General features: G+C 43.4%; 1 long non-coding RNA gene across 1 annotated transcript in view; it reads right to left on the reverse strand.

Annotated features, from left to right (window-relative positions):
* Window positions 1-285: 285 nt before the first annotated feature.
* The window catches only part of LOC125739776 (uncharacterized), a 186,838-nt gene continuing 174,703 nt past the window's right edge, over window positions 286-12,420 (reverse strand). The window contains exon 2 of the long non-coding RNA XR_007397311.1: window positions 286-725. This is a non-coding gene — a long non-coding RNA (uncharacterized LOC125739776). The remainder of the gene's footprint in view (window positions 726-12,420) is intronic.

Consider the following 12,420-nt stretch of genomic DNA (forward strand, 5'->3'; position numbering starts at 1 on the left):
ACTCTACCAAAACTATGATACATTTGGAGGAGGAAGATTTCTAATTGATCCTTTATACCCACCAACCAGACCAGTATAAGCTGTACGATGTAAAGCCTCTTTAAATGGGTACAGACTACTTCCGTTTATTGTAATAAGTATCTCATAAATTTGACTTTACACTTTTGCATGGTATTGATAGATTTTGAAAGTTAATTACTTAACACAATTCTTATTAAAATTGTTCATTATACAACCTGAATGTCTCAAGGTAGCACATTAGTACAAAAGACGCTGTATGATGTATTATTGTAGCAGTCAGATGTTATTTTAACCAATGTACAGGTTTACCTTTAATTTAATTCTACAAACATAATCAAAATCACTTGTGAAAAAGACATTTAGTCATTTACTAAGGCAGATACAACCTATGGAAGCACAGCTAAAAGCATACCATCACCCATTATAGAGTGACCCATTGTCTTTGTAACTGAGTAATCACAACTAAGTGCAATTAACTATAATGAAACTGTAAACAGAAACAGTAAAGGCAAAGGTAATTTATTATGATGAAATGCTTCCAAAATGCCCAGTGTGCTTCAGCGTTTCTCCTTTTCTCCAGTCGTCGACAGGTCCTGTGTTTATTAGGTGATCTGTGATGTAGGAGATCCTGAGAATGGCTGCTGCTCCAAGGATGATTGGCAGGTGGCTTTTCCCAGGAACAGCGGGCTGGAGATGTGTGGGATCTGGAGTGAAGATAGAAACAGAGGAAGAGAACAAGCAGAGGGTGTAGGGGGGGGGGGGGGGGGGGAAACAAGACTGCAGGACACGTTAAAGTCTATGGTAACACAGGTGACCTGGACTACATGCCCATCACTCCCCACATGCCCGTTTCCCTCGCCTTCCCTGTGGTGTGGTGCTAATGAGCTACATCTATTTCTCGTTTAATCCTGCCTCCTGTTTCAGCCCTTGTGTGGATGATCCCAGGTCCCTCTCGTCTGCTCCTCATCTGTGGTGCATATAGTGCCTCTTCGTCCTGTGCTCCCCAGTCCAGTCATTGTATTGTTACGTGTGTGATCCTGCTGTATAGGATCAATCCTGCTGATCCTGTGTTTCCCCCCTGCTCTCCCAGCCTGGTTTTGACCCCTCATGGTCTGTTTCCTTTTGCCTTTTGCATTGTGTTTTTATTAGAATAAAATCCCCTTCGTTTTCCCCGACGCCTGCCTTTACCTGCATCCTTCCAGAACCTTGACAATATCCTTAATGAGAGATATGGTGCTTAATAAATAGACAATAAATTAAACACAAATACATAATGAGGCTAATAATTTTTATGTGTGTGTCGTTTAAAAGAAATTAAATCTAATTAACTTACCTGGTGACACTGGTAACTCTGAACATAATACTAAAAAGATCATTTTCAAATTGTATTCAGTTTTGCTGTGAATAAGCATTAACAATTATGTTTTTGCCCACCACCACCCCCCCTCTTCGGAGGACAACTTTATTTTAAATTAAATTAAAGATACAGTGTAAAGAGTGTGGCCGCTCAGAACTCCCCGAACCGGGGAGAGAGGGGGACACAGACACAACAATCGTAGTAATAAAGGTGGGATGGAGAAAATAAAGTGTAGGGGAATGCAGAGTACAAACAACCATAAGAAACACACGGCCCATGGCCATATGTCCACAAGACAACCACCCGCCCAACCCGAGAGGGAGCCCACGAGGGACTAAGGGGGGCCCAACCCCTGTAAAAGGAGGTCCGCAGAGGGGGGACAGACAGCGAGCCCCCCAGTCCCTCCCGCAAGCCCTCCACCGAGGGAAGCGGGTCCAGGGCCAAAGGGCCCCATCAACCGGGAACACTCCCCTGGCGGACGGTCCCCCCAGCCCGCTCCCCGGCAGGACGGATCACCGCCCACTGTAGCGACCCGGCACGTCCCCCCCCTCCCCGACACTGCAGGATGATCTAAGGGAGACCCATACAAACAAAGTGCACCCCCCCCCCCCACCACCCAGGAGCGGACCTGCGTCAACCGGGGAGCGGCAGACCCCCCGCCCAGCCCAGACCGAACCCTACAATTCGCCTAGAAGGGCTCAGAGCATCCCTAGATACACCGGACCGCCTGCCAGGGCCCCACCACGGCGCAGCAGAGCCAAGGACCACCCAGCCCGCAGCCCACAAGAGGAGACGGCCCACACTGGCCAGGGCCATCTTCTACCTGCCGGGCCACCCCACACGCGCAGGGCCAGAGACAGAGAGTTAGGGGGGGCCCCTCAGCCCCCACTGATTCCCCGTCCCATGTTAATGTGAAGTGTGCATGTACATGTGTGAGAGAGTTGTGTGTTTATGTCTACAATGCATTTAAATTAGTGGGTGCAGTTCGAGTATGAGGGCCCCACCACTGGCAGATGGCAGAGTCCCCCATCCCCCTCCCTGCACCCAAAGGCCCTAATGTAGCATGGACTGTGTATATAACTAAAGTGCAAAAAGCAGGTGAACAGTCGAGGCACGGGCACCCCACCGCTGGCAGACGGCAGAACCCCACCTGCCTATACCCACCTCCTCAGCCCTAGTGTCATGTGGTGTCTAATATAGCACTAGAACTGCCAAATCTACGCGTATTTTCGCAAATTCCCTGGGCCTAACACCTACTAGCATCCCTGCTGAGAGTTTCTTGGGCCATTGTCCTCCTGCTTTTGTTGTGCAAACACACCCATTACCTGTGAGGCCTGGCACATTTGCATTTTTTTACTCAGAGCAGCTAAAATCCAAGGCAGGCTAAACCTCTGTGTGTGACATGGAAACCTTCACAAAAGTCTGCCATATCTATACCAAATATCCCACACACTGACTGACCTGCAAATATGAAAGACACACATTCACAAAATATATGGAAGCACAAGTCTGTTTTATTTATAAAAAAAAATTGAGTGTTTCAAACTTTGCAGTGTTTGCAGACCCAGTGACCATCATCCCTGCATTTGGCGCAAGTAAATTTGTAACACTTTGCACTGGTAAACCTGCTGCGGTTTCTGTTGCAGTTCTCCTGTACCTGACACTGAGTTGTCCATACAAGTCCTGGCACAGCAGCAGCCTTCCTCTGTCCCCATAGCCTTTTGTGGCATAAATTGGCAATAGAGTTCCTTGGCTAGATGACTCAAAAATAATCTTCTTTTGCCTTCCCACCCTGTACATGCCTTGTACAGAACGTAGGAATTTGCCACCACCAGGTCCAGCATGTTGTAAAATACAGCTACTGGCCACCTGCATGTTGCTGCTCTTACGAAATACATGCGCGCCATTTGGTCCAACACATTTACACCACACTATAACAGCGGAGAGAGAGAGAGTCATGAGTGTATTTGCTTTTTTTCTACCTTCTTTCTATATAGGCCTGTATAGTACATATCAGAAAACATTGTAGCACTGATGTAAAATTATACACACATTCACATACCCCACCTGCCTAAACCCACCTCCTCAGCCCTAGTGTCATGTGCTGTCTAATGTGCAAGTAAAACCTCCCCATTGCCCCTCAAAGCCCTAGTGTTGTATGAAATGTGGTGTCCGGCCCAGGAGAGCAATAAGGGCGTGCAGGAGTGGGCCCCCCCCGGCACCGGGGCCAGATCCCCGACTGGCCCCGATTAGTCCTCATCCCCGACCCCACACAACTGGCAGGGGCGGCCAACCGAGGGGGTTCAGGGGCGCCACATTAACAATTGTTAATAAACATTCCACTATACATCTCAAAATTTAGCACACTTAATTCATTATCTTTGATACTGTTTCAAACATTTAATGTTCCCCAAACAGCAGCAGAAGAACCACAGCTTCATCTTCCTTGTATTTTGGCTCTTCTCTGTGTCAAGAGCTCTACAAGCTCAACTTTAATATTAATTTTCCACCACTTCTACCTCTTCTATCTATACCAGACCCACATCTATCTCTACACCGCCAGTTTCCTCTCTGAAGAGTCTCAGAAACAATGCCAGCATTGCCTATCACTCTCACACCCTCCCCTCCCTTACACCAGTCCGTCACACCTCCCAGTCCCCCCATAACCTCCCCAGCCTGGACAGTGGGGGGTGTCGCTGGTGAGCACTCCTCCAAACCTTTCCTCTCTCCCCAGTCGATCACCTCGTCCCACAGGTCCCAGGCTCCCCAGTGCTGGTCGTTGGTCCAGGAAACAGCTTTCGGAATTTTCATTCTGGTTAACATAATTAACTAGCCGTCTGTGATACTCTCAAAGCCAAACTAGACACTGTGTATTTTCAACGTACTCCAGACATTTGCTAAATGCTATTCACCAAGAATGCCTATGGAAAGGGATGGAGCCTTCATTAGCTGCTCGTGGCATCGAGGCTACTCCGATAGAAGCGGCCAAATTGCTAAAACTGTTTCACAACCTATACAGTAACGCTGGCGAAATCAGGACGCTGCTTCGGTACGTTATAACATCGCCATGGTAATGAACCCAGCAAACGGTTAATCTTACTTCAACAACATGGGACATTTAAAAAGTAAACGTATAGGGGCTCTTTTCAGAATAACATCTTCAGATGAAACGCATTACGACAGACCGGATGAGTAAAACCAATCATATCAACCATAAGGCTTATTGTTTTTAAGTTTAACACAATTATTTTCTCTTACAATTTAAATATAAACAATCACATTACGAAAAATGGCCACAGCATCTACAGTTTAAGCTACTAATTTTAAATATATTTCAATTATATTTTGCGGCAATATTTGCATGAACTATATCACGACATACAATGAAATATATAATTAACTATGCTAAGAAAACATAATCTGAAGAAATAGCAAGAAACATACGAAGAGATGCTTCTCACCGCTGCGCCATCGCTCTGTCAGAAAGTTTATGTTCAAACTGCACTGATTTTGTTTCTATGGAAACCAGCGAAATTTTTCATTGGTCGAAAGGATGAAGATATGTACTGACGCCATTTTCAACGAATGAAAACGAGAATTAATTGTCAGGGCGGGACGAATTTGAAGGTGAACCAATCAATAGTAGTATGTTTAGCTCGTGCTTGTTTTGGCTGAGCGTGATTGGATTTGTTGATCTAACCGCCTTCAAGCCGTAAACCATGTATCTACTTGTCAATGGGAAACCACGCAGTTCTGTCTATAAATACTGACTGTAATTTTTTTATGACATTATGTCTTTGCTATGCAGTATTACGGTAATGCGTAATACCGCGATGTTTGGGGTGCCCCGCTGTTTTTTTTCCATAGCTGGTGAACGCAATTAGCATTTTAGCCACGTTGGTAGGTCCGCTTTTGAGAAAGAACACTATAGTTCTTGTTATTCACATTCTGTGTCCTGGTGTTTTTAATTTCTCATAATGTGAACAAAGATATGTCATATACAAGTTTTTTGAGAGACTAAATTTTGGTTTGATTTATAATTTATTTAATGGTAAATAAAGTTCTTATATAGCCATTTTAGAATTAGTGCAGTCTTTCGTTTAGAATTAGCGCAATATTCTTAAAAACTGCATGTTCAAACCAAACGCCATGCCATAATAACTGCTTTACAGATATTTCATTCAGGAATCTATGGAGGGTATACTGTAGGTAGGCCTGTTTGTGTGTGTGTGCGCGCGCGTTTGGGTGGGTGGTTATGTACATAGTGCTATAAAAACATGTTATTTCGACTTTGTAGGGACATGTTTTCGGTCCCGAAAGTAAGATACTGAATTTTATTAAATTCTGTGAATGCAGCCAAAGGAATAATTCAAAAAGTCTTGCATTTTGTTTGGTTGCTTACTGTTACTGCTTGGTAACTACTGCAATGTTTAAGGTTGCCATAGTTAGGATTGGGGTTACGCCCATACAAATGAATGGAGAATCCCCACAAAGATTCAAATACCTAATCTGTGTGTGTGTGTGTGTGTGTGTGTGTGGAGTAGGTGTATATTACATTGTGGGGACCAAATGTCCCCCACAATGTGACAAAAACCCCGTTATTTTGATGTTTTGGGGGGCATTTTCAGGTACTCACAAAGATCTGTAAATACAGTCAAAAAACTAAAAATGCTAAAAGTCTTGTATTTGGTTTGGTTACATATGGTTAAGGTTAGGGGTTGGTAGGGGTTAAAGTTGTCATGTTGGGATTACAGTTTTCCCCATAGAAATGAATGGAGAGTCCCCACGAAGATATGATTACACAGCTGTATGTGTGTGTGTGTTGTGTGTGGTATCAGATCAGTCCCTGAGAGTTCAGTAGTCAGGCGCCATGTTTCTGAGTCTGGTTGTGGAGGCCTGAATGCTTTTCCAGATGCCAGAGTGAAAAGATTATGTGAGGGGTGGGTGCGGTCATCCACAATGTTGGTGGCTTTGCGGATGGAGCGTGTGATGTGAATGTCCATGATGGAGGGGAGAGAGACTCTAATAATCTTCTCAGCTATCCTCACTATCCGCTGGTCTTATGATCTGAGGCGAGGCAGTTCCCAATTCAGACCGTGATGCAGCTGCTCAGGATGCTCTTGTCTAAGGAATCAAAAATGTGGTTCCATGGGGTTCCAGACAGTGACCTTTTTTGGAGACAGTGAGACTAAATTTTATACCTAGGTGCACCAGTTATGACATTGGTCAGGTAGGCTGTGGTCTGTTAGTTGGTGACAAGTGGCTGGTGATCCATGCAACCCAAGCAGAAGTGAGCAGAACTTGTATCAGCCAAATAGACAGGAGAAAGCGGATTTTTCATTGGACTTCAGGACTCCTGAGTAACAGATAAAGACAGAGAAACAGCAAAGTTATGGAGAATCAGGAAGTAAGTGCCAGTCTGCGCAGATCTGAGGTCAGTGAGACACACATAAGGCTCCTCTGATGCTCCTCTTCATCCGCTGATGGGCCTCCAGGTGAGAATCACAAATCAAACATAATAACAACTGACACAAAGGCCTGAGGTCAGACCCTCTGTATGCAGCACACAGTGTGTCTGCAGTCTCACCCTCACATCGTGTATGATGACATTTCTGCTTTTTAGATTAAGTGCCTGTCTGAGAATAACTTCTGCATCATGCTAATTATTTAGCTGTTTCGTGCTCATGGGCAAAAGAAAAATGAGGATTAAGTTAAATATATCAGAAATAAATTTCTAATGTGGCTCAAGGCCACAGTAAAGTGGACCATCACATCAAGTAAGTACAAAACAGCCTTTACTAATACGCTAAGGGTTAAAACAACATATAAGATGTGCATAATCTGACAGTATATCAGCGTGAGAGCAAGGCTGGCCCTGGAAGTGGTGTGCATGCAATGGCAGAGCAAAGTTAGAGACACCCGCTAAAAACTTTCATTTTATCTCACTTGCTCCTTTCTTCTTTTTCCTTCTTTTTTTCCCTCCTAATCTGTCCATCCTCTTCGGCCAGCTCACCCACTGCATCACCATGCCGCCTAAAAATGAAATAAATAAATTTTTTAAATTTAAAAAATGAAATCGATCAACATGAGAGGCCTATACAGAGTTTATAGAACCCCTCATGGTAAAGCAAACATGTTTGTCACAGCAGTGCATTCAGACCATGATTCTGCTAAAGCTGCCGGACAGGACAAAGGGAAAAAAAAGAAGAAGGTGGGGGTCAGTGCAGCAGTGGGTAGTTCAGGTCCAGAATGTAAAAATCCAGACCAAGATTTAGTTTCAACCAAACAGCTGAGTACTCTGTATCAGTGTCATTCTTAAAGTCGTGTTTCAACTTCTGGCAAAGTTCTCCCAGGAGCCTATCTCTGTTGTATGTACAGTCGGCATGTAATTCATTCCTGCCCAGATCCCTGACAAACAGTTGGAGGCAGAATTACTTGTTATCAGAGTATGTGAATTTTTACACACACCAGCAGCTGTGACAGAATAAGATATTTCCTTTATACTGCTGCCACATAGTGGACACAAAGAAGACTGCAGTCAATTCTAAAATCAGTCGGTCAACATGCTACCACCACAGACTATAATCGGGAAGTGATCAAACTTCATGGAACAATATGAATATAAACAAACAGATGTAGTAAGTATATTGTGCAAAATGTATCTTCATCTTAACTACGCTGAATGGTGGAGTCCCAGAGTAAGTGATCCTCACCTGGAGGCCCATCAGTGAAGAAGAGGATGAAGAGGAGCATCAGAGGAGCCTTATGTGTGTATCACTGACCTCAGATCTGTGGAGACTGACACTCACTTCCTGACTCTCCTTAACCTCACTGCCTCCCTTTTTGTGGGTTTTAAATGTTTTAAAAATCATCCATCTATCTTTGATTTTCATAAACTCTTTGTGCACTGATGCATTTCCTGTCTATTTCTTGTCTGTTAAAAGGAAAACAGTTTGATGCTGCTGTTCTGCTCTTACCAGGAATAAATATTTTGATTTCATCTAGAATCTTATCATTTTAGAAACATGATTTCATAGCAAAATTATTGATAGCTGGTCTTCACAGTGAATCATTCATGCTCACAGAGTTTAAACTACAAACAAATTAATCAAATAAGTCTAGTTCTTTTCTAAACTGTTACTTCCTCATATTGCAAATGAGCAAAGAGCAGTGAAATCAGACTTATTCTGAAAAGCAGAAAAGTCGTCATACAGGATGTGAGTGTGAGACTCTGCAGAAACACTGTGTGCTACATACAGAGGGTCTGACCTCAGGCCTTTGTTTCAGTATTATGTTTTATACAGTTTTAAAATGTCACTGCAGTAGGTCCTTTTCATATGTGTGGATCAGCACAAATCAAGAGGTCCGTTAGGAAGGTGTCTGTATGACAGGGGTGGGGGTATCCTGGGGGGGGGGGGATGGGTGGGGGCAAAGTCAGGTAATTCACTTCATCTGGGTCTTATCAGCAGTCCTGTGTTTCTCTCAGCACCACAATGATGTTTCACACATAATGGGGTCCGTGGGCCTCCTCAGTTATATTCAGGCTTTCAAAGTTCTTCAATCATAAAAAGTCACATGGATCTGACACTCTGACACTGTTATATTAATTTGTTTAAATTCATTGAAAATACTATATATTACAGCTAGTATTTGGATCCGTCTGCTCTTTATCCGTTCCTCACTGGCATACCTGGGTCTCTGTGCAGTGCTTTCCGGAAGCATCAGAACCATTCATAAGGGAATCTATGTGTGGCTGCCCTCTAGTGGATACACAAAATTCGGCTACTTAAGTAGCTTGACTATATTTCCCTCCTAGTTTAGTTTAGTTCCTAATTTAATTTAACAGATGAAACTGAAGGCAGAGCTGGAAATTAGTTTAGTCATGACTTCAGAAGTTACGCTGACAAGGGATTCTGTACAATCAGAGATGAAGCTGCTGGATGGGCTGGTCATCGCCTGCTTTTTCTGACTGATGTAGGTCTGGATGTAAAGTTACAAACTGCTTAATGTGTATCAATCTGTTTTATAATGTTCACACAAAAAAGTGCTTTTAATGTGTCTGCACCTTGTATCTCCCACAATGTGCTTCTGCATTCGATATCTTCTTGACTTGGGGATAAAGAGATTTAACTGGATGGATTTTACTTTTGTGAAGCACTACAGTCCAAAGCTGAACTGATTGTTCAAAGCTTTTTGGTTTTTAAGCAAAACTACTTCATTTAATTTATCTGAAACCCACTTTGCGCCTTTCTAGACTCAACAAAGCATCATTGCCAACAAAATAAGTGAGTTACAGTTAAATCAGGTAAAGAAGTTTCATTTGGAATTTACTGATCCAGGTTTTCAGCACCACGGACACCAACTAGACTTACTGTCATTTAATGGGAGTGAAAGCAGAAACCAATAGATCACACAGGGATATTTTCATTTGATGGTGTCTTTCTTTTTACTTTTGATATGCCGTCTTCCTCCTTAGCTGATATGTGAGGCTGCTGTCAGCTGAGACAAGCTGGTGTGATTTTACGCAGAGTGATAAGTGGGCGGTCCTGTTTTCGTGTGTTACATTTTCATTTGATGTTGGCCAATATGTATGTGGTACTGTTTCCTCCTTAACTGATATGCACAGGCTGTTGTTAGCAGAGACAAGCTGGTGTATTTGTACCGCAGATTGAAAAGTGGGCGTTCCCGATTACATCACTCTTTTAAAGAGTCCCTGATTGGTGGGCTCTGACGTGGAGGGGTGACCTAAAAACTCCAAACCATTTATCCATCCATCCATCCATCCATCCATTTTCCAAACCGCTTATCCTACTGGGTCGTGGGGGGTCCGGAGCCTATCCCGGAAGCAATGGGCACGGGAACAACCCTGGATGGGGGGCCAGCCCATCGCAGCCAAACCATTTAAGTTTGCGAAATTCATTTTTAATAATTACCAATTTCAGAAAAATATGAAATGTTTTGTAAAGTATCAATTTATTAATCATGTATTTAAACAAATTATGACCAGTATAAAAGACACATACAAAACTGTACAAAAGTCTTGGGCTGTCGAAGAAAATGATGTTCAAATGATCTTCATCTTGGTCTAGAATTATAATATTTTGTCCGTCAAAGTGTGGCAGCCCAGTCATTTCAAAATCTCTTCTAAAGTTAGTAAAACATTTGCACCAACCATCCAATAGACCTATATCTTTTTATAACACAACTCCTATGGCTAATCAATGCATCATTAACATTTTGTCACGGGAGACGGCAGCGATGGCGGGCAGAGCGGCGATCGTGCGGGCAGGCGGGTAAGAAGCAGGCAGACAGCCGAGTATCAGGGCAAACGAGGGGTTTAATCTCAGGGACGAGGGCACGAACATCAACTGACATCAATGACGGACAAAGGACTCGGGTAAGACACGGACTGAAATACACAGGACTGAGCAAATTAACTAGATACAGCTGGGTACAATCGGGAGAAAACACGTGGGTAATCAGGGGGCGTGGAACACAGGAGGAGCGGACGAGCCGATTTGTTTAATTAAATTAATTAATTAAGTGAGCTGGTGCCGGAATTTAACAAATACATGGAATGGCTGGGATGCCCCTGAGGAGAGGTTTAGGATCCAAAGCGTGGTTCACCTAGCGATCCAACAAGGCATCAGTAACTCTATGGAGAAAAGAAGAAATTCTTGTTAGTTTTTATTGTGTCACTTTTAATTTGCATATATTTTTATGATAATTGTGTTTTTGTTCTGAGGAAATATACACAACCCAATTAAATAGCATTAAACGTTTTCTTTGATGGCCCAAGACTTTTGCATAGTACCATATTTTTTCAGAATCAAGAGACAATTTAATAAAAACCAGTCTTACCTTCACAAGATAACGATTATTAAACATTAACCAGCAGGTGGCAGCAAAGCACTTGTGAATAAGTGGCCAATACGTGATTGTACAGGTTGCCAGCAGATAATCATCCCCTCTGTTTAACTGACTCTCATGCTATGACTGTACAGACTGAGCAGGGCTGAGTGAGAGAGGCCTCACTGCAGTTAGCATAACCGTTTATTTTACAGCTCGTCTGACTCATTCTGCTCCACGAAGGTCATCTCCTCTGCCAGCTTCCTCTGATCCAGGGAGACCCTCTGCTTCTCTCTGATTGGTTCCCGCTTTCTACAGGAGGTCCAGTGCAGCTGAATGGTGATGATGGTGCAAATCAGGTAAAACACACCAGTCCCAGCTTTCAGTACAGCATCCAGAACCTGCTCCCACCTGTGAGACATATAATACACCAGTGTGTCTGTCAGTCACACATATCACATTTAAACCTGAAGAACAAAACAGTGAATCTGTTCTGACTGAAGTAAAACCACCTTGATAATCGACAGCAGCACCGATCAGCTCAGTCCTACATACAGAGCCAGCTGGACCAAAGAGCTGAATAAGAGGGTGGATGTGAACAGTAAAGTCTTACATGCTTTATAGAAACACGGTACAGCCACATCTGTACTAATACACAGGACACATGTGAGGAACAGGAGACATTAACAAAGAGCATGAAAATAGCTAGAGATTATCAATCAACATGTTACACTATTTTGTAAAAACAGGCCTGCAGTCATTCCCCAGCAGCACAGGGCACAAGGCAAGGGCTCACCCTGGATGGGATGGGATCTCAAGTTTATTATTAAGAAAATGAAATAAAAAATATTTTTTTCCCTTAAAATTAAAATGACAGTTTCCCATTACTGTGTGATCAGGTAAATGCTGCTAGCTGGACCCCCACACTACTGTAAATGCTGCTGAATGCTTACCTCCGTTTTTCATTATCCCCTCCTTCTTCATCATGTGCAGAGAAAAGGAGAGCAGTGGAAACAGGAGAAAGGATAGTTAATAAAAAGCAGGGTTTGCACTGTCGCCTCACTCCTCTGGCACGTGTACTCAAGTCTTCGCTGGAGTTCCGTATGTATGGAGTTTGCATGCTCCCCCTGTGTCATTGTGGGGTTTCCTCCAGGGACTCTGATTTCCCCCCACAGTCCAAAAACATGCTGAGG

This window comes from Brienomyrus brachyistius, chromosome 4, assembly GCF_023856365.1.
Source record: "Brienomyrus brachyistius isolate T26 chromosome 4, BBRACH_0.4, whole genome shotgun sequence".
NCBI classification, from domain to species: domain Eukaryota; kingdom Metazoa; phylum Chordata; class Actinopteri; order Osteoglossiformes; family Mormyridae; genus Brienomyrus; species Brienomyrus brachyistius.